Genomic DNA, 10,035 nt, shown 5'->3' with positions numbered 1-10,035 from the left:
CATCAAGCTCTTTTCTGGCGCCGTTGCCGGGGAGGTTAGCGCTTGAAGGTATATCTTTATATCTTGCAATCGAATCTTTTTGTTTCTTGTTTTATCACTAGTTTAGTTTAGAAAAGAAAACTACAAAAAATATGGAATTGAGTTTGCCTCATACGCTTCATCTTTTTAATATCTTTCATGAGTATGATGGAAAGGAAAATTGTGCCAAAGTGTTAGAATAAGAATGCATTAGAATGTTTGGCACTAAATATTTGAATGATGAGCATGATTGCAATGTTGTTAGTATGAATTCCTTGAAATCCATGATGCTAATAATATGCAAAGCCACAAGCTTGGGGAAGCTATGTTTGATGAAGATGATATTTTTTGTCCCCCAAGTTTTGATGAGCAAATTTATTATGATGAAAGCATGCCTCCTATTTATGATGATTATATTGATGAAAGTGTATTTGGAGAGGTCATGACTTTATTTTGTGATCAATCCACTATTCCGAAAGAGGTTCCAATTGATTATGAGAACAAAGTTGCTATCTATGATGATAATTGTGATGACTTGTATGCTATAAATAATAATGATATCCATGAAACTTGTCATCATGATTTTAGTTTTCAATTGGATTATGCCTCACATGATAATTATTTTGTTGAGTTTGCTCCCACTATTATTCATGAGAAGAATTTTGCTTATGTGGAGAGTAATAAAATTTCTATGCTTGTAGATCATGAAAAGAATGCTTTAGGTGCTGGTTATATTGTTGAATTCATTCATGATGCTACTGAAAATTATTATGAGGGAGGAACATATGCTTGTAGGAATTGCAATAATATCAAGTTTCCTCTCTATGTGCTTAAAATTTTGAAGTTATACTTGTTTTACCTTCCTATGCAAGTTGATTCTTGTTCCCACAAGTTGTTTGCTCAAAAAATCCCTATGCATAGGAAGTGTGTTAGACTTAAATGTGCTAGTCATATTCTTCATGATGTTCTCTTTATGTTTCAATTCCTATCTTTTATGTGAGCATCATTGAAACCATCATGCCTAGCTAGGGGCGTTAAACGATAGCGCTTGTTGGGAGGCAACCCAACTTTATTTTTGTTCCTTTCTTCTTGCTACTGTTTAGCAATAAATAATTTATCTATCCTCTGTTATTATTGTGTTTTTTATGTTTTAATTAGTGTTTGTGCCAAGTAGAACCGTTGGGAAGACTTGGGGAAAGTCTTTTTAATCTTGCTGTAAAAAACAGAAACTTTAGCACTCACGAGAATTGCTGCCATTTTTATTTGGAAAGTGATATTTAGTTAATTCTTTTTGAAGATGATTAATAGATAAATTCCTCACGTCCAGCAACTTATTTTATAATGTTTGGGGTTTCAGAAGTTTGCGTTAGCTACATATTACTACAGACTATTCTGTTTTTGACAGATTCTGTTTTTCGTGTGTTGTTTGCTTATTTTGATGAATCTATGGCTAGTAAAATAGTTTATAAACCATAGAGAAGTTGGAATAAAGTAGGTTTAACACCAATATAAATAAATAATGAGTTCATTACAGTACCTTGAAGTGGTGTTTTGTTTTCTTTCGCTAACGGAGCTTACGAGTTTTCTGTTAAGCTTTGTGTTGTGAAGTTTTCAAGTTTTGGGTAAAGATTCGATGGACTATGGAATAAGGAGTGGCAAGAGCCTAAGCTTGGGGATGACCAAGGCACCCTGAGGTAATATTCAAGTACAACCAAAAGCCTAAGTTTGGGGATGCCCCAGAAGGCATCCCCTCTTTCGTCTTCGTTCATCGGTAACTTTACTTGGAGCTATATTTTTATTCGCCACATGATATGTGTTTTGCTTGGAGCGTCAATTTATTTTGTTAGGATTTGATTGCTGTTTGAATAAAATACCAAGATCTGAAATTCTTAAATGTTAGAGAGTCTTCACATAGTTGCATAATTATTTGACTACTCATTGAGCTTCACTTATATCTTTCGAAGTAGTTTGTTGTTGCTCTAGTGCTTCACTTATATCTTTTTAGCGCACGGCGGTGGATTTATTTTGTAGAAATAGATGAACTCTCATGCTTCACTTATATCATTTTGAGAGTCTCTAAACAGCATGGGAATTTGCTTTGGTTATGAATTTAGTCCTAATATGATGGGCATCCAAGAGGGGTATAATAAAAACTTTCATATAAAGTGCATTGAATACTATGAGAAGTTTGATACTTGATAATTGTTTTGAGATATGGAGTTGGTGATATTAGAGTCATGCTAGTTGAGTAGTTGTGAATTTGAGAAATACTTGTGTTGAAGTTTGTGATTCCCGTAGCATGCACGTATGGTGAACCGTTATGTGATGAAGTCGGAGCATGATTTATTTATTGATTGTCCTCCTTATGAGTGGTGGTCGGGGATGAGCGATGGTCTTTTCCTACCAATCTATCCCCCTAGGAGCATGCACGTAGTACTTTGTTTCGATAACTAATATATTTTTGCAATAAATATGTGAGTTCTTTATGACTAATGTTGAGTCCATGGATTATACGCACTCCCACCCTTCCACCATTGCTAGCCTCTCTAGTACCGCGCAAATTTCGCCGGTACCTTAAACCCACCATATACCTTCCTAAAAACAGCCACCATATCTACCTATTATGGCATTTCTGTAGCCATTCCGAGATATATTGCCATGCAACTTTCCACCGTTCTGTTTATTATGACACTCTCCATCATTGTCATATTGCTATGCATGATCATGTAGTTGACATTGTATTTGTGGCAAAGCCACCGTTCATAATTCTTTCATACATGTCACTCATGAGTCATTGCACATCCCGGTACACCGCCGGAGGCATTCATATAGAGTCATATTTTGTTCTAAGAATCGAGTTGTAAGTAAATAAAAGTGTGATGATCATCATTATTAGAGCATTGTCCCAGTGAGGAAAGGATGATGGAGACTATGATTCCCCCACAAGTCGGGATGAGACTCCGGACGAAAATAAATAAATAAAAGAAGCCAAAGAAGCCCAAATAAAAAAAGAGAAAAGAGGCCATAAAAAAGAGAAGGCCCAAATAAAAAAATAAAAAAATAAAAAAATGAGAGAAAAAGAGAGAAGGGGCAATGCTACTATCCTTTTACCACACTTGTGCTTCAAAGTAGCACCATGATATTCATGATAGAGAGTCTCTCATTTCGTCACTTTCATATACTAGTGGGAATTTTTCATTATAGAATTTGGCTTGTATATTCCAATGATGGGCTTCCTCAAAATGCCCTAGGTCTTCGTGAGCAAGCGAGTTGGATGCACACCCACTAGTTTGTTTTGTTGAGCTTTCATACACTTATAGCTCTAGTGCATCCGTTGCATGGCAATCCCTACTCACTCACATTGATATCTATTAATGGGCATCTCCATAGCCCATTGATAGGCCTAGTTGATGTGAGACTATCTTCTCTCTTTTTGTCTTCTCCACAACCACCCTTCTATTCCACCTATAGTGCTATATCCATGGCTCACGCTCATATATTGCGTGAAGATTGAAAAAGTTTGAGAACATCAAAAGTATGAAACAATTTCTTGGCCTGTTATCGGTGTTGTGCATGATTTAAATATTTTGTGTGGTGAAAATGGAGCATAGCCAGACTATATGATTTTGTAGGGATAACTTTCTTTGGCCATGTTATTTTGAGAAGACATGATTGCTTTGTTAGTATGCTTGAAGTATTATTATTTTTATGTCAATATTAAACTTTTGTCTTGAATCCTATGGATCTGAACATTCATGCCAAAATAAAGAGAATTACTTAGAGAAATATGTTAGGTAGCATTCCACATCAAAAATTCTGTTTTTATCATTTACCTACTCGAGGACGAGCAGGAATTAAGCTTGGGGATGCTGATACATCTCCAACGTATCTATAATTTTGATTGTTCCATGCTATTATATTATCAACCTTGGATGTTTTATATGCATTTATATGCTATTTTATATAATTCTTGGGACTAACCTATTAACCCAAAGCCCAGTGCCAGTTTCTGTTTTTCCCTTGTTTCAGTGTTTCGCAGAAAAGGAATATCAAACGGAGTCCAAACGCAATGAAACCTTCGGAAAAGTTATTTTTGGAAAGAAAGCAATACAGGTGTAACGCCCACGATGCGGCTATATCTCCCACGTGTCGAAGCACGACTTAGAGGCATAACCGCATTGTAAGCAATGTCGCAAGTGGGGTAATCTTCACACAACCCATGTACTGAATAAGAAAAGAGGTACATAGTTGGCTTACAATCGCCACATCACACAATAGCATAAATATCATTACAATCATCCAGATACAATCAAGGTCCGACTACAGAACCAAAATAAAGACAACCCCAAATGCATAATGTCCCCAATCGCCCCAACTGGGCACCACTACTGATCGTCTGGAAAGGAAACGTAGTATCGTCCTGAGTCCTCATCGAACACCCACTTGAGCTCAGTCGAATCTCCTGGAATGGCATCATCGGTCCCTGCATCTGGTTTTGAAGGAATCTGTGAGTCACGGGGACTCAGCAATCTCACACCCTCGCGATCAAGACTATTTAAGCTTATAGGTAAGGTAAAAGGTATGAGGTGGAGCCGCAGCAAGCACTAGCATATATGGTGGCTAACATACGCAAATGAGAGCGAGAAGAGAAGGCAAGGCACGGTCGATAAACTATGATCAAGAAGTGATCCTAGAACAACCTACGATCAAGCATAACACGAGACCGTGTTCTCTTCCCGGACTCCACCGAAAAGAGACCATCACGGCTACACACGATGTTGATTCATTTTAATTAAGTTAAGTTTTAGGTTTTCTACAACCGGACATTAACAAATTCTCATCTGCCCATAACCGCGGGCACGGCTTTCGAAAGTTCAAATCCCTGCAGGGGTGTCCCAACTTATCCCATCACAAGCTCTCACGGTCAACGAAGGATATTCCTTCTCCCAAGACAACCCGATCAGACTCGGAATCCCGGTTACAAGACATCTCGACAATGGTAAAACTAAACCAGCAAAGCCACCCGAATGTGCCGACAAATCCCGATAGGAGCTGCACATATCTCGTTCTCAGGGCACACCGGATTGTCCAAGGTTCCGGTAGGCCAGCCCAGAGTTGCCCCTGGTGGCCACCGGCAGCTGACAGGTTGGACCAACACTCAAAGGAGCACTGGCCCGGGGGGGTCTAAAATAAAGATGACCCTTGAGTCCGCGGAACCCAAGGGAAAAAGAGGCTAGGTGGAAAATGGTAAAACCAATGTCGGGCCTTGCTGGAGGAGTTTTATTCAAGGCGAACTGTCAAGGGGTTCCCATTATAACCCAACCGTGTAAGGAACGCAAAATCAAGGAACATAACACCGGTATGACGGAAACTAGGGCGGCAAGAGTGGAACAAAACACCAGGCATAAGGCCAAGCCTTCCACCCTTTACCAAGTGTATAGATGCATTAAAGTAGACAAGATATAATAATGATATCCCAACAGTAAACATGTTCCAACAAGGAACAAACTCCAATCTTCACCTGCAACTAGCAACACTATAAGAGGGGCTGAGCAAAGCGGTAACATAGCCAAACAACGGTTTGCTAGGACAAGGTGGATTAGAGGTTTGACATGGCAATATGGGAGGCATGATAAGAAAGTGGTAGGTATCGTAGCATAGGCATAGCAATAGAGCGAGCATCTAGCAAGCAAAGATAGAAGTGATTTCGAGGGTATGGTCATCTTGCCTGCAAAGTTCTCCGAGTTGACGTTAGCTTGATCCTCATAAGCGTACTCAACGGGTTCCTCGATCACATACTCATATCCCGGCTCTTCCCAAAGCAAGAACATAAGCAAAGGGAACCACAATCAACCACGGTGCAATGCGCAAGCAACATGATGCAAAACATGGCATGATATGCGGGATGTGATATGCGATGCATATGCATGCTTCGGAAAGGAAAGATTGAACCTGGCCTCAACTTGGAAAACCAAGAGTGTCGCTGGAAAGATGAGTTGATTTCGGTCGAAATCGATATAAAGATCACCGGAATCGGATGCACGGTTTGCAAAAGGCAAGCAAAACAAATATGGCACCAATCTACGATTAACAGCACGAGGCCATTTAAATACATCAAGAACAACAAGCTACTGCACTCTAACATAACAACAAAGCACATGGCACTGATCCACTCAAGATGCTTGACAAAAGATGAACACTGAGCTACGGCTAAATCACACAATAGCAGGTTCAAACAAGCATGGAAAAAGTGCAAAAGATAACAGGTTACAGACTTAGTAAAAATAACAACATGCCAGGAATTTAACATCAGGAAGCAATGTTTAGAGCAAGACATCAACATGCTACAGGAACATATAATGGCAAAGCAAGGCATGGCATAAAGCTACTCAAAGCATACAACAAAAGTCCCTTACTGACCATAAGCCAAAAGGGATCAGAAATTACAATGGCATCCATGTGAACATTGCAAGTTTCGTTAACAGATTCAGACTTAGCCGAAAACTGGAACATGGCAAAACAGATTCACGTAGGCATGTTTGCGAGCTCGATGCACTCACCACAAGGCATTGCATGATAAACTAAGCATACACCCAGCAAGTAGACATGGCATAGAAGCTAAACATGGCAAGAAAAACCTCATAGCATGCACGGATCAACTACAACAACCTTGGCAAAATTGCTTAACATGTAAACAATCTGCCAGGAACATTTTATAGCAAAAGTAGAGTAAGATTGAGTCATGCTAGGGTGCTCCATAATTGCAAATGAAGACATGGATGGATATAGCACAACAATATCTCAAAATGATCCTTACTGAAAATGCTCAAAAGAGGCAAGGATCACTCTGTAGCAACATGAATACATGGCATAAAAATATTATCAGGGAAAAGACTTAGAAGATCTCTATGTCCCAGAAATCAGCAACATCACGGGAGCTACTTTGCATGCTTGTGCTAGCCACCACAAATATCACAAAAATACATGGCATACACCCCTGTAAAGATGGCATGGCATGCTTCAAAACACATGTAGGGCTCAAGTTCATAGGAGGCACACATTAATCATGGCAAAAATGACAAATGTCCAAATTCTGATAAGAATCTGAAACTAACATTACAAAGCACTCTTGCAAAAGCATTTAGGGCATCAAGATGAACTCAAATGAACATGGTGCAATGGATTGAAATGAAGTGCTCGTCGAGGTGAACAATTTGATATGCTACACGCTCAAAACGGAGCCACGGGTGCAAAGTTATGATGCGACGAACAATGCTAAATGTGATTGGGACTTAGCAGAAAAAGTCAACCCTCTCAGATCTAGGGTTCTTCGCGGGCGCGCAAACCGAGGAACTCCGGCGAGGGGATCTGCTCTGGCGAGGTAGGTAGGCGAGGAGGAGGCCGGAGACGGGCGGATCCGGCCCTCCCGAGGTGCGTCGGCGGCGAGGGGGCACCGGACGGCGGGGGCGGCGGATCCGGCCACGGTGGCGGCGAGGCGACGATGGCGGCCGCGGTGGCCGGCGATGGCGGCGGCGGCGCCGGGCGGTGAGAGGCGCGGCGGCCTCCGGCGGTCTCGGTGGAGACGAGCGGCGATGGGGTACGGGCCCTCGGGGGCCGGCGCTGGGCCTGGCGGGCCGGCGCGCGGGTGGCGGCGTGGTGAAGTGGGCGCGGGGCGGCGGCGAATGAGGGGCTGCCACGTGGCGGCGGTGGCGCGGGTCGGACACGTCCAACCAGGCGGTTTTCGTCCGGCGGCGCGGGGAGAGGGGGAGGTTAGGGTTTGACCCGTGATTTTCGGGGGAGATGCCTTTTATTGGTAGAGGGAGCGAGGAGGCTCCAAATTGAGCACGGTTTTCGGCCACGCGATCGTGATCGAACGACCGAGACGATGGATGGGGTTTAGCTGGGCATTGAGCCACTTTGGAGGGGTGTTGGGCTGCAACACACATGAGGCCTTTTCGATTCCTCGGTTAACCGTTGGAGTATCAAACGAAGTCCAAAAGGCACGAAACTTGACAGGCGGTCTACCGGTGGTAAACCAAGGCCGCTTGGCAAGTCCCGGTCCAAACCGAGAACGTTTAACACCCCCACACGAAAAGAGGTAAAAGGGAACACCGGAGGACATAGGAGCGCCGGAATGCAAAACGGACAACGGGGAAGATGCTCGGATTCATGAGACGAACATGTATGCAAATGCGATGCAGATGATGACATTATATGAGATGCATGACAAAGACAAAAGAAACATGAAGACAAAAACCCAACAATGAGGAAATATCGTAACTTAGTGCCGAAAATGGCAAGAGTTGGAATACAAATATGGCAGGTTACATATGGGGCGTTACAACACTCCACCACTACAAAAGGATCTCGTCCCGAGATCTAGGACTGGAAAAACTCCGGATATTCGGAACGGAGGTGGTCCTCGCGTTCCCAGGTGGCTTCACGATCGGAATGATGTGACCACTTCACTTTTAGGAATTTGATAGACTTGTTGCGAGTCTTGCGCTCAGTTTCTTCAAGAATAGCAACGGGATGCTCATGATAAGACAGGTCTTCTTGGAGATCGATCTCTTCGAAGTTGACGGTGCGGTCAGGAGTCTTGAAACACTTGCGGAGTTGAGACACGTGAAACACGTCGTGCACGTTTGCAAAGTTGGATGGAAGCTCAAGTTGATAGGCGAGATCGCCTCTTTTGCCAATGATCTTGAAAGGACCCACGTATCTAGGGACAAGCTTCCCTTTGATACCGAAGCGACGAGTACCTTTCATTGGAGAGACGCGGAGGTAGACATGGTCTCCAATCTCGAAAGCCAAGTCACGATGCTTGCTATCATAGTAACTCTTCCGGCGCGATTGCGCGGCTTTGAGATTTTCACGAATGACTTTGCACATATCTTCAGCCTCTGTGATCAAGTCATTGCCAAGAAGTTGGCGTTCACCAGTCTCTGACCAGTTAAGAGGAGTACAACACTTCCTGCCATAGAGAATCTCGAATGGGGCTTTGCCCAAACTCGCTTGGAAGCTGTTGTTGTAGGAGAACTCGGCATATGGAAGACAATCCTCCCACTTAATACCGAAAGAAATGACACATGCCCTGAGCATATCTTCAAGAATTTGATTGACCCTCTCGACTTGGCCACTGGTTTGAGGATGAAAAGCTGTGCTGAAGCGAATGTTGGTGCCCATGGCCTTCTGGAAAGAATCCCAGAACTTAGAGGTAAAGATGCTACCACGATCTGAAGATATCAACTGCGGAATGCCGTGCAGAGAGACAATCCTGGAGGTATGTAGCTCTGCCAACTGAGCTGCTGTGATAGACTCTTTGATGGGAAGAAAATGAGCCACTTTGGTGAGCTTGTCGATGACAACGAAGATAGCATCATTGCCACGCTTGGACTTGGGAAATCCCGTCACGAAGTCCATCTCAATATGGTCAAACTTCCATTCAGGAATGGCAAGAGGTTGGAGGAGACCAGCTGGTCGTTGGTGTTCTGCTTTCACTCTTCTGTAGACATCACATTCATTTACGAACTGAGCAATCTCGCGCTTCATTCGAGTCCACCAATACGAGTGCTTGAGGTCATGGTACATCTTTGTACTTCTAGGGTGAATAGAGAGGAGTGAATTGTGAGCTTCATTCATAATGACTTCACGAAGGTCACCTTTAGGAACAACAATGCGATCCTCGAAGAATAGAGTATCCTTGTCATCAAGACGATAGCACTTGTACTTAGGTTGACTCTTGGCAATCCCAATCTTCACCTTCTTCACCATAGCATCAAGAAGTTGAGCCTCACGAATCTGATCTTCCAAAGTAGGAGAGACTTGGAGGTTTGCAAGGAATCCTTGAGGCACAACTTGGAGATTAAGTTTGCGGAAAGCTTCACAAAGCTTTGGTTGATAGGGCTTGATAATCAAACTATTACAGTAAGCCTTCCTGCTCAATGCGTCAGCAATTACATTGGCCTTGCCTGGAGTGTATTCAATACTCAGATTATACTGTTGAATCATTTCGAC

This window comes from Triticum urartu, chromosome 4, assembly GCF_003073215.2.
Source record: "Triticum urartu cultivar G1812 chromosome 4, Tu2.1, whole genome shotgun sequence".
Taxonomy (NCBI): domain Eukaryota; kingdom Viridiplantae; phylum Streptophyta; class Magnoliopsida; order Poales; family Poaceae; genus Triticum; species Triticum urartu.
Note: the sequence above shows the minus strand (reverse complement) of the source record.